Genomic DNA, 13,944 nt, shown 5'->3' with positions numbered 1-13,944 from the left:
TGCCGTACAAGTGCCACCCTCTGCCCCACAATTGCCACTTCTTGCCCCACAATTGCCAATTCTTGCCCCACAACTTCCACCTCCCACCCCATAACTTCCACCTCCCGTCCCACAGCTTCCACATCCTGCCCCACAAGTGCCTGATCCTGCCCCAGAAGTACCACCACCTGACCCACAAGTGCAAACTCCTGCCCCACAAGTGCCACCTCGCATCCCGCAAGTGCCACATCCCGCCCCACAAGTTCCACCTCCTGCCTTACAAGTGCCAATTCCTGCTTCACAAGTGCCAGCTCATGCTTCACAAGTGCCAGCTCCTCCCCCACATCATCAACTTCCTGCCCCACAAGTGCCACCTCCAACCCCACAAAGACAGCCTCCTGCCCCACATCATCCACCTCCTGCCCCACAAGTGCCAGCTCATGCCCCACAAGTGCCAGCTCATGCCCCACAAGTGCCAGCTCTTGCCTCACAGGTGCCACCTCCTGCCCCACAAAGACCACCTCCTGCCCCACAAGTGCCAACTCCTGCCCCACATTTTCCACCTACCACCCCACAAATTCCAACTCCTGCCCCACAAGTGCCACCTCCCACCCCACAAATGCCAAATCCTGCAATGCAACTTCCACCTCCTGCTCAACAAGTGCCATCTCCTGCCCCACATCGTCCACCTCCCACCCAACAAGTGCCACCTCCTGCCCCACAAGTGCCAATTCCTGCCCCACAAGTGCCAGCTCATGCTTCACAAGTGCCAGCTCCTGCCCCACATCATCCACTTCCTGCTCACATGTGCCACCTCCTGTCCGACAAAGACCACCTCCTGCCCCACATCATCCACCTCCTGCCCCACAAGTTCCAATTCCTGCCCTACAAGTGCCAGCTCATTCCCCTGAAGTGCCAACTCCTGCCCCACAAGTGCCACATTTTGCCACACCACTGCCACCTCCCCCCCAAATAATCCACCTCCTGCCCCACAAGTGTCACTGACCGCCCAACTTCCTCCTCCTGACACACAAGTGCCACCTCCTGCCCCACAAGTGCCAGCTCCTGCCCGACAAGAGCCACTTCCTGCCCCACAAGTACCTCTTCCCTCCCAACAAGTTCCAATTTCCACCCCACAAGTGCCACTCCCTGACCCACAAGTGCAACCTCCTGCCCCACATCGTCCACCTCCCACCCAACAAGTGCCACCACCTGCCCCACAAGTGCCAATTCCTGCCCCACAAGTGCCAGTTCATGCCCCACAAGTGCCACATTTGTCCACACCACTGCCACCTCCCCCCCAAATAATCCACCTCCTGCCCCACAAGTGTCACTGACTGACCAACTTCCTCCTCCTGACCCACAAGTGCAACCTCCTGCCCCACAAGTGCCAGCTCCTGCCCCGCAAGAGCCACTTCCTGCCCCACAAGTACCTCTTCCCTCCCAACAAGTTCCAATTTCCGCCCAACAAGTACCACCTCCTTCTGCACAAGTTCCACCTCCTGCCCTAAAAGCTCCATTTCCTGCCCCACAAGTGCCACCTCCCGCCCTACAACTGCCAAACCCTGCCCCAAAACATCCACCTCCTGCCCAACAATTTCCAACTCATGCCCCACAATTGCCACCTCCTGCCACACAAATGCCACCTTCTGCCTCAAAATGCCACCTCCTGCCCAACAAGTTCCACCTCTTGACCTACAAGTTCCACCTCCTGCCCCATAAGTTTCACCTCTCGCCCAACAAATGCCACCACCTCCCCCAAAAGCACCACCTCCTGCCCCACAGGTGCCATTTCCTGCCCCACAACATCCACCTCCCACGAACAAGTGCAACCTACTGCCCCACAACTTCCACCTCCTGCCCCACAAGTGCCAACTCCTGCCCCACAAGTGCCACCTCCTGCCCCACAACTTCCACCTCCTGCCCCACAACTGCCACATCCCGCCCGACAAGTGCCACCCCTTGCCCCACAAGTGCCACATCCCACCGCACAATTTCCACCTCTTGTTACACAAGTCCCACCTCCCGCCCAACAACAGCCTCCTCCTGCCCCACAAGTGCCACCTCCTGCCCCACAAGTGCCACCTCCTGCCTTACAAGTGCCACGTCCTTCCCAATTGCCACGTCCTGTCCCACAAGTGCCACCTCCTGCCGTACAAGTGCCACCCTCTGCCTTACAATTGCCACTTCTTGCCCCACAATTGCCAATTCTTGCCCCACAACTTCCACCTCCCACCCCATAACTTCCACCTCCCGTCCCACAGCTTCCACATCCTGCCCCACAAGTGCCCGATCCTGCCCCAGAAGTACCACCACCTGACCCACAAGTGCCAACTCCTGCCCCACAAGTGCCACCTCGCATCCCGCAAGTGCCACATCCCGCCCCACAAGTTCCACCTCCTGCCTTACAAGTGCCAATTCCTGCTTCACAAGTGCCAGCTCATGCTTCACAAGTGCCAGCTCCTGCCCCACATCATCAACTTCCTGCCCCACAAGTGCACCTTCCAACCCCACAAAGACAGCCTCCTGCCCCACATCATCCACCTCCTGCCCCACAAGTGCCAGCTCATGCCCCACAAGTGCCAGCTCATGCCCCACAAGTGCCAGCTCCTGTCCCACAAGTGCCAGCTCTTGCCTCACAGGTGCCACCTCCTGCCCCACAAAGACCACCTCCTGCCCCTCACGTGCCAACTCCTGCCCCACATTTTCCACCTACCACCCCACAAATTCCAACTCCTGCCCCACAAGTGCCACCTCCCACCCCACAAATGCCAAATCCTGCAATGCAACTTCCACCTCCTGCTCAACAAGTGCCATCTCCTGCCCCACATCGTCCACCTCCCACCCAACAAGTGCCACCTCCTGCCCCACAAGTGCCAATTCCTGCCCCACAAGTGCCAGCTCATGCTTCACAAGTGCCAGCTCCTGCCCCACATCATCCACTTCCTGCTCACATGTGCCACCTCCTGTCCGACAAAGACCACCTCCTGCCCCACATCATCCACCTCCTGCCCCACAAGTTCCAATTCCTGCCCTACAAGTGCCAGCTCATTCCCCTGAAGTGCCAACTCCTGCCCCACAAGTGCCACATTTTGCCACACCACTGCCACCTCCCCCCCAAATAATCCACCTCTTGCCCCACAAGTGTCACTGACCGCCCAACTTCCTCCTCCTGACACACAAGTGCCACCTCCTGCCCCACAAGTGCCAGCTCCTGCCCGACAAGAGCCACTTCCTGCCCCACAAGTACCTCTTCCCTCCCAACAAGTTCCAATTTCCACCCCACAAGTGCCACTACCTGACCCAAAAGTGCAACCTCCTGCCCCACATCGTCCACCTCCCACCCAACAAGTGCCACCACCTGCCCCACAAGTGCCAATTCCTGCCCCACAAGTGCCAGTTCATGCCCCACAAGTGCCACATTTGTCCACACCACTGCCACCACCCCCCCAAATAATCCACCTCCTGCCCCACAAGTGTCACTGACCGCCCAACTTCCTCCTCCTGACCCACAAGTGCAACCTCCTGCCCCACAAGTGCCAGCTCCTGCCCCGCAAGAGCCACTTCCTGCCCCACAAGTACCTCTTCCCTCCCAACAAGTTCCAATTTCCGCCCAACAAGTACCACCTCCTTCTGCACAAGTTCCACCTCCTGCCCTAAAAGCTCCATTTCCTGCCCCAGAAGTGCCACCTCCCGCCCCACAAGTGCCATCTCCCGCCCTACAACTTCCACCTCCTGGCCCACAAGTGCCACCTCCCGCCCTACAACTGCCAAACCCTGCCCCAAAACTTCCACCTCCTGCCCAACAATTTCCAACTCGTGCCCCACAATTGCCACCTCCTGCCACACAAATGCCACCTTCTGCCTCATAATGCCACCTCCTGCCCAACAACTCCAACCTCCCGCCCCACAAGTACCACCTCTCGCCCACAAGTTCCACCTCCTGCCCCATAAGTTCCACCTTACGCCCCACAACTGCCATCTCCTGCCCCAAAAGCTCAATTTCCTGCCCCATCAGTGCCACCTCCCGCACCACAAGTTCCACCTCCTGCCCCACAAGTGCCACCTCCCACCAAACAACTGACACCTCCTGCCCCACAAGTGTCACCTCCTGCCCAACAAGTTCCACCTCTTGACCTACAAGTGCCACCTCCTGCCCCATAAGTTTCACCTCTCGCCCAACAAATGCCACCACCTCCCCCAAAAGCGCCACCTCCTGCCCCACAGGTGCCATTTCCTGCCCCACAACATCCACCTCCCACGCACAAGTGCAACCTACTGCCCCACAACTTCCACATCCCGCCCCACATGTACCACCTCCTGCATCACAACTTCCACCTCCCGCCCCACATGTACCACCTCCTGCATCACAACTTCCACCTCCCGCCCCACATGTACCACCTCCTGCATCACAACTTACACCTCCCGCCCCACATGTACCACCTCCTGCATCACAACTTCCACCTCCCGCCCCAAGAATGCCACATCCTGCCCCACAAGTGCCACCTCGTGTCTCACAAGTGCCACACCCCTGCACAAGTGCCACCTCCCGCCCCACAAGTGCCACCTCCCACGCACAAGTGCCACATCCTGCCCCACAAGTGTCACCTCCTGCCCACAAGTGCCACCTTCCGCCCCACAAGTGCAACATCACACCCCAACAGTGTCAACTTCCGCCCCACAAGTGCCACCTCACGCCCCACAACTTCCACATCCCGCCCCACAAGTGCCACCACCTGACCCACAATTGCCACCACCTGACCCACTAGTGCAACTACCTGCCCCACAAGTGCCAACTCGTGCCCCACAAGTGCCAACTCCTGCCCCACAAGTTCTACCTCCTGCCTTACAAGTGCCACCCCCTGCCTCACAACTTCCACCTCCCGCCCCACAAATGCCACCTCCTGCCCCACAAATGCCACCTCCTGCTATACAAGTGCCACCTCAGGCCCCACAAGTGCCCCCTCCCGCTCCACAAGTGCCACGTCCTGCCCCACAAGGGCCAAATCCTGCCACGCAACATCCACCTCCTGCCCCACATCATCCACCTCCCACCCCACAAGTGCCAATTCCAGCCCTAAAAGTGCCAGCTCATGCTTCACAATTGCCAGCTCCTGCCCCACATCATCCACCTCCTGCCCCACAAGTGCCACTTCCTAACCCACATGTGCCACCTCCTGCCCCACAAGTGCCACCTCCTTCCCCACAAGTGCCACCTCCCACCCCACAAGTTTAACATCCAGACACACAAGTGCCATCTCCCGCCCCACAAGTGCCATCTCCCGCCCCACAAGTGCCAAATCCTGACGTGCACCTTCCACCTCCAGCCCCACCAGTTCCACCGCCCGCCCCACAAGTGCCACCTCCCGCCACACAAGTGCCACCTCCCGCCCCTCTATAGCCACCTCCTTCCACACAAGTTACACCTCTTGCCCCACAAGTTCCACCTCTTGCCCCACAACGTCGACCCCCGCCCCACATGTGCCACCACCTGACCCACAATTGCCAACTCCTGCCCCACAAGTGCCGGCTCCTGCCCCACAAGTGCTACCTCTCGCCCCACAACCTCAACCTCCAACCACACAAGTGCCAACTCCTGCCCCACAAGTGCCACCTCCCGCCCCACAAGTGCCACCTCCCGCCCCACTACTTCCACGTCACACCCCAAATCTTCTTACCTTCCACCCCACAAGTGCCACCTCCTGCCCCAAACCTTCAACCTACTGCCCCACAACTGCCACTTCCCACCCAGCAATTGCCAACCCCCGCCACACAAGTGCCTCCTCCCAACCCACAAGTGCCAACCCTTACCCCACAAGTGCCAACTCCTGCCCCACATCATCCACCAACCGCCCCACAAGTGCCACCTCCTGCACCACAAGTGCCACCTCCCGATCCACAGCTTCCAGCTCCCGGCCCACAATTGCCACCTCCTGCCCCACAACTTCCATCTCCCACTCCACAAGTGCCACCTACTGCACAACAAATACCATCTCCTGCCCCATCAGTGCCATCTCCTGCCCCACAGGTGCCACCTACTGTTCCACATCATCCACCTCCTTCCCCACATCATCCACCTCTTGTTCCACAAATGTCACCTCCTGACCCACAACTTCCACATCCTGCCCCACAAGTGCCACCTCATGCCCCACAAGTGCCACCTCCAGCCCCACCAGTTCCACCGCCCGCCCCACAAGTACCACCTCCTGACCCACAAGTGCCACTACGTGACCCACAATTGCCACCTCCCGTCTCACAATTGCAACTCTCGCCCAACAAGTGCCACCTCCTGCCCCACAATTGCCACCACCCCCCCAACAAGTGCCACCTCCCGCCCCACAAGTACCACATCCCACCCCACAAGTGCAACCTCCTGCCCCACAAGTGCCAACTCTCGCCCCACAAGTGCCAACTCCTACCCCACAACATCCACCTCACGCTCCAAAAGTGCCACCTCCTGCCCCACAAGTGCTACTTCCTGCCTTACAAGTGCCACTTCCCGCTGCACAAGTGACACCTCCAGCCCCACAGCTGCCACAACCCGCCCCACAACTTCCACATCCCGCCTCACAACTGCAAGCTCCTGCCCCACAATTGCCACCTCCTACCACACAAGTGCCAACTCCTGCCCCACAAGTGCCACCTCATGTCCCTCAATTTTCACCTTATGCCCCAAAAGTGCCACCTCCCGCCCAACAAGTGCAACATCTCGCCCCACTAGTGCCACGTCCCGGCCCAAAATTGCTACCTCCTGCCCCACATCATCCACCTCCTGTTCCACAAATGTCACCTCCTGACCCACAACTTCCACCTCCTGCCCCACAAGTGCCACCTTCTGCCTCACAAGTGCCACCCCTTGCCCCACAAGTGCCACATCCCACCGCACAATTTCCACCTCTTGTTACACAAGTCCCACCTCCCGCCCAACAACAGCCTCCTCCTGCCCCACAAGTGCCACCTCCTGCCCCACAAGTGCCACCTCCTGCCTTACAAGTGCCACGTCCTTCCCAATTGCCACGTCCTGTCCCACAAGTGCCACCTCCTGCCGTACAAGTGCCACCCTCTGCCCCACAATTGCCACTTCTTGCCCCACAATTGCCAATTCTTGCCCCACAACTTCCACCTCCCACCCCATAACTTCCACCTCCCGTCCCACAGCTTCCACATCCTGCCCCACAAGTGCCTGATCCTGCCCCAGAAGTACCACCACCTGACCCACAAGTGCCAACTCCTGCCCCACAAGTGCCACCTCGCATCCCGCAAGTGCCACATCCCGCCCCGCAAGTTCCACCTCCTGCCTTACAAGTGCCAATTCCTGCTTCACAAGTGCCAGCTCATGCTTCACAAGTGCCAGCTCCTCCCCCACATCATCAACTTCCTGCCCCACAAGTGCCACCTCCAACCCCACAAAGACAGCCTCCTGCCCCACATCATCCACCTCCTGCCCCACAAGTGCCAGCTCATGCCCCACAAGTGCCAGCTCATGCCCCACAAGTGCCAGCTCCTGTCACACAAGTGCCAGCTCTTGCCTCACAGGTGCCACCTCCTGCCCCACAAAGACCACCTCCTGCCCCACAAGTGCCAACTCCTGCCCCACATTTTCCACCTACCACCCCACAAATTCCAACTCCTGCCCCACAAGTGCCACCTCCCACCCCACAAATGCCAAATCCTGCAATGCAACTTCCACCTCCTGCTCAACAAGTGCCATCTCCTGCCCCACATCGTCCACCTCCCACCCAACAAGTGCCACCTCCTGCCCCACAAGTGCCAATTCCTGCCCCACAAGTGCCAGCTCATGCTTCACAAGTGCCAGCTCCTGCCCCACATCATCCACTTCCTGCTCACATGTGCCACCTCCTGTCCGACAAAGACCACCTCCTGCCCCACATCATCCACCTCCTGCCCCACAAGTTCCAATTCCTGCCCTACAAGTGCCAGCTCATTCCCCTGAAGTGCCAACTCCTGCCCCACAAGTGCCACATTTTGCCACACCACTGCCACCTCCCCCCCAAATAATCCACCTCCTGCCCCACAAGTGTCACTGACCGCCCAACTTCCTCCTCCTGACACACAAGTGCCACCTCCTGCCCCACAAGTGCCAGCTCCTGCCCGACAAGAGCCACTTCCTGCCCCACAAGTACCTCTTCCCTCCCAACAAGTTCCAATTTCCACCCCACAAGTGCCACTCCCTGACCCACAAGTGCAACCTCCTGCCCCACATCGTCCACCTCCCACCCAACAAGTGCCACCACCTGCCCCACAAGTGCCAATTCCTGCCCCACAAGTGCCAGTTCATGCCCCACAAGTGCCACATTTCTCCACACCACTGCCACCTCCCCCCCAAATAATCCACCTCCTGCCCCACAAGTGTCACTGACTGACCAACTTCCTCCTCCTGACCCACAAGTGCAACCTCCTGCCCCACAAGTGCCAGCTCCTGCCCCGCAAGAGCCACTTCCTGCCCCACAAGTACCTCTTCCCTCCCAACAAGTTCCAATTTCCGCCCAACAAGTACCACCTCCTTCTGCACAAGTTCCACCTCCTGCCCTAAAAGCTCCATTTCCTGCCCCACAAGTGCCACCTCCCGCCCTACAACTGCCAAACCCTGCCCCAAAACTTCCACCTCCTGCCCAACAATTTCCAACTCATGCCTCACAATTGCCACCTCCTGCCTCAAAATGCCACCTCCTGCCCAACAAGTTCCACCTCTTGACCTACAAGTGCCACCTCCTGCCCCATAAGTTTCACCTCTCGCCCAACAAATGCCACCACCTCCCCCAAAAGCGCCACCTCCTGCCCCACAGGTGCCATTTCCTGCCCCACAACATCCACCTCCCACGAACAAGTGCAACCTACTGCCCCACAACTTCCACCTCCTGCCCCACAAGTGCCAACTCCTGCCCCACAAGTGCCACCTCCTGCCCCACAACTTCCACCTCCTGCCCCACAACTGCCACATCCCGCCCGACAAGTGCCACCCCTTGCCCCACAAGTGCCACATCCCACCGCACAATTTCCACCTCTTGTTACACAAGTCCCACCTCCCGCCCAACAACAGCCTCCTCCTGCCCCACAAGTGCCACCTCCTGCCCCACAAGTGCCACCTCCTGCCTTACAAGTGCCACGTCCTTCCCAATTGCCACGTCCTGTCCCACAAGTGCCACCTCCTGCCGTACAAGTGCCACCCTCTGCCTTACAATTGCCACTTCTTGCCCCACAATTGCCAATTCTTGCCCCACAACTTCCACCTCCCACCCCATAACTTCCACCTCCCGTCCCACAGCTTCCACATCCTGCCCCACAAGTGCCCGATCCTGCCCCAGAAGTACCACCACCTGACCCACAAGTGCAAACTCCTGCCCCACAAGTGCCACCTCGCATCCCGCAAGTGCCACATCCCGCCCCACAAGTTCCACCTCCTGCCTTACAAGTGCCAATTCCTGCTTCACAAGTGCCAGCTCATGCTTCACAAGTGCCAGCTCCTGCCCCACATCATCAACTTCCTGCCCCACAAGTGCACCTTCCAACCCCACAAAGACAGCCTCCTGCCCCACATCATCCACCTCCTGCCCCACAAGTGCCAGCTCATGCCCCACAAGTGCCAGCTCATGCCCCACAAGTGCCAGCTCCTGTCCCACAAGTGCCAGCTCTTGCCTCACAGGTGCCACCTCCTGCCCCACAAAGACCACCTCCTGCCCCACAAGTGCCAACTCCTGCCCCACATTTTCCACCTACCACCCCACAAATTCCAACTCCTGCCCCACAAGTGCCACCTCCCACCCCACAAATGCCAAATCCTGCAATGCAACTTCCACCTCCTGCTCAACAAGTGCCATCTCCTGCCCCACATCGTCCACCTCCCACCCAACAAGTGCCACCTCCTGCCCCACAAGTGCCAATTCCTGCCCCACAAGTGCCAGCTCATGCTTCACAAGTGCCAGCTCCTGCCCCACATCATCCACTTCCTGCTCACATGTGCCACCTCCTGTCCGACAAAGACCACCTCCTGCCCCACATCATCCACCTCCTGCCCCACAAGTTCCAATTCCTGCCCTACAAGTGCCAGCTCATTCCCCTGAAGTGCCAACTCCTGCCCCACAAGTGCCACATTTTGCCACACCACTGCCACCTCCCCCCCAAATAATCCACCTCTTGCCCCACAAGTGTCACTGACCGCCCAACTTCCTCCTCCTGACACACAAGTGCCACCTCCTGCCCCACAAGTGCCAGCTCCTGCCCGACAAGAGCCACTTCCTGCCCCACAAGTACCTTTTCCCTCCCAACAAGTTCCAATTTCCACCCCACAAGTGCCACTACCTGACCCAAAAGTGCAACCTCCTGCCCCACATCGTCCACCTCCCACCCAACAAGTGCCACCACCTGCCCCACAAGTGCCAATTCCTGCCCCACAAGTGCCAGTTCATGCCCCACAAGCGCCAACTCCCAACCCACAAATGCCAAATCCTGCAATGCAACTTCCACCTCCTGCTCCACAAGTGCCACCTCCTGCCCCACATCGTCCACCTCCCGCCCAACAAGTGCCACCACCTGCCCCACAAGTGCCAATTCCTGCCCCACATGTGCCAGCTCATGCTTCACAAGTGCCAGCTCCTGCACTACATCATCTACTTCCTGCTCACAAGTGCCACCTCCTGACCGACAAAGACATCCTCCTGCCCCATAAGTGCCAATTCCTGCCCCACAAGTGCCAGCTCATTCCCCTGAAGTGCCACATTTGTCCACACCACTGCCTCCTCCCCCCCAAATAATCCACCTCCTGCCCCACAAGTGTCACTGACTGACCAACTTCCTCCTCCTGACCCACAAGTGCCAGCTCCTACCCCACAAGTGCCAGCTCCTGCCCGACAAGAGCCACTTCCTGCCTCACAAGTACCTCTTCCCTCCCAACAAGTTCCAATTTCCACCCCACAAGTGCCACTACCTGACCCACAAGTGCAACCTCCTGCCCCACATCATCCACCTCCTCCCCCACAAGTGATAATACCTGTTCCACAAGTGCCACCTCCCGCCCCACAACTTCAACATCCCGCCACGCAAGTGCCGACTCCTGGCAACGTGTGCCACATCCTGCCCCACAAGTGCCAGCTCCTGCCCCACATGTTCCACCTACCATCCCACAAATTCCACCTCATGCCCCACAAGTGCCAACTCCCAACCCACAAATGCCAAATCCTGCAATGCAACTTCCACCTCCTGCCCCACAAGTGCCAATTCCTGCCCCACAAGTGCAGGCTCATGCTTCACAAGTGCCAGCTCCTGCACTACTTCATCCACTTCCCTCCCCACAAGTGCCACCTCCTGACAGACAAAGACATCCTCCTGCCCCATAAGTGCCAATTTCTGCCCCACAAGTGCGAGCTCATTCCCCTGAAGTGCTACATTTGTCCACACCACTGCCTCCTCCCCCCCAAATAATCCACCTCCCGCCCCACAAGTGTCACTGACTGACCAACTTCCTCCTCCGGCCCCACAAGTGCCAGCTCCTGCCCCACAAGTGCCAGCTCCTGCCCCACAAGAGCCACTTCCTGCCCCACAAGTACCTCTTCCCTCCCAACAAGTTCCAATTTCCGCCCAACCCAATTTCCGCCCAACAAGTACCACCTCCTTCTGCACAAGTTCCACCTCCTGCCCTAAAGCTCCATTTCCTGCCCCAGAAGTGCCACCTTCCGCCCCACAAGTGCCACCTCCCGCCCCACAAGTGCCACCTCCTGCCACACAAATGCCACCTTCTGCCTCAAAATGCCACCTCCTGCCCAACAACTCCAACCTCCCGCCCCACAAGTACCACCTCCTGCCCCAGAAGTGCCAATTTCTGCCCCACAAGTGCCATCTCCTGCCCCAAAAGCTCAATTTCCTGCCCCATCAGTGCCACCTCCCGCACCACAAGTGCCACCTCCTGCCCCAGAAGTGCCAATTTCTGCCCCACAAGTGCCACTTCCCGCCTTACAAATCCCACCTCCTGCCCCACAACTTTCACCTCCTGCCCCACAAGTGCAACCTCCCTGCCCACGAGTGACACAATCTGCCCAAGTGCCACCTCCTGCCTCACAACTTCCATCTCCCGCCCCACAAGTGCCACCTCGTGCCCCATAAGTGCCAATTTCTGCCCCACAAGTGCCAGCTCATGCTTCACAAATGCCAGCTCATGCCCCACATCAACTTCCTGCCCCACAAGTGCCACCTCTAACCCCACAAAGAGAGCCTCCTGCCCCACATCATCCACCTCCTGCCACACAAGTGCCACTTCCTGCCCCACAAGTGCTACCTACTTCCCCACAAGTGCCACCTCCTACCCCACAAAGACCACCTCCTGCCCCACATAATCCACCTCCTCCCCCACAAGTGACAATACCTGTTAGACAAGTGCAACCTCCAGCCCCACAACTTCAACATCCCGCAACACAAGTGCCGACTCCTGGCATCGTGTGCCACATCCTGCCCCACAAGTGTCAACTCCTGCCCCACATCGTCCACCTCCCATCCAACAAGTGCCACCTCCTGCCCCACAAGTGCCAATTCCTGCCCCACATGTGCCACCTCCTGCTCCACAAGTGCCAGCTCCTGCCCCTCATCATCCACCTCCTGCCCCACAAGTGCCACCTACTGACCCACAACATCAATCTCCAGCCCCACAAGAGCCGCCTCCTGCCCGACAAGTTACACCTGCTACAAGTTCCACAAGTGCCACCTCCCTGCTCACGAGTGCCACATCCCGCCCCACATGTACCACCTCCTGCATCACAACTTCCACCTCCCGCCCCACATGTACCACCTCCTGCATCACAACTTCCACCTCCCGCCCCACATGTACCACCTCCTGCATCACAACTTACACCTCCCGCCCCACATGTACCACCTCCTGCATCACAACTTCCACCTCCCGCCCCAAGAATGCCACATCCTGCCCCACAAGTGCCACCTCGTGTCTCACAAGTGCCACACCCCTGCACAAGTGCCACCTCCCGCCCCACAAGTGCCACCTCCCACGCACAAGTGCCACATCCTGCCCCACAAGTGTCACCTCCTGCCCACAAGTGCCACCTTCCGCCCCACAAGTGCAACATCACACCCCAACAGTGTCAACTTCCGCCCCACAAGTGCCACCTCACGCCCCACAACTTCCACATCCCGCCCCACAAGTGCCACCACCTGACCCACAATTGCCACCACCTGACCCACTAGTGCAACTACCTGCCCCACAAGTGCCAACTCGTGCCCCACAAGTGCCAACTCCTGCCCCACAAGTTCTACCTCCTGCCTTACAAGTGCCACCCCCTGCCTCACAACTTCCACCTCCCGCCCCACAAATGCCACCTCCTGCCCCACAAATGCCACCTCCTGCTATACAAGTGCCACCTCAGGCCCCACAAGTGCCCCCTCCCGCTCCACAAGTGCCACGTCCTGCCCCACAAGGGCCAAATCCTGCCACGCAACATCCACCTCCTGCCCCACATCATCCACCTCCCACCCCACAAGTGCCAATTCCAGCCCTAAAAGTGCCAGCTCATGCTTCACAATTGCCAGCTCCTGCCCCACATCATCCACCTCCTGCCCCACAAGTGCCACCTCCTAACCCACATGTGCCACCTCCTGCCCCACAAGTGCCACCTCCTTCCCCACAAGTGCCACCTCCCACCCCACAAGTTTAACATCCAGACACACAAGTGCCATCTCCCGCCCCACAAGTACCATCTCCCGCCCCACAAGTGCCAAATCCTGACGTGCACCTTCCACCTCCAGCCCCACCAGTTCCACCGCCCGCCCCACAAGTGCCACCTCCCGCCACACAAGTGCCACCTCCCGCCCCTCTATAGCCACCTCCTTCCCCACAAGTTACACCTCTTGCCCCACAAGTTCCACCTCTTGCCCCACAACGTCGACCCCCGCCCCACATGTGCCACCACCTGACCCACAATTGCCAACTCCTGCCCCACAAGTGCC

The sequence above is a fragment of the Coturnix japonica genome, chromosome 9 (assembly GCF_054131305.1).
Source record: "Coturnix japonica strain WE chromosome 9, WE-NBRP24, whole genome shotgun sequence".
In the NCBI taxonomy this organism is placed as follows: Eukaryota; Metazoa; Chordata; class Aves; order Galliformes; family Phasianidae; genus Coturnix; species Coturnix japonica.
The sequence above is the reverse complement of the archived record's forward strand: the minus strand, read 5'-3'. Positions refer to the sequence as shown.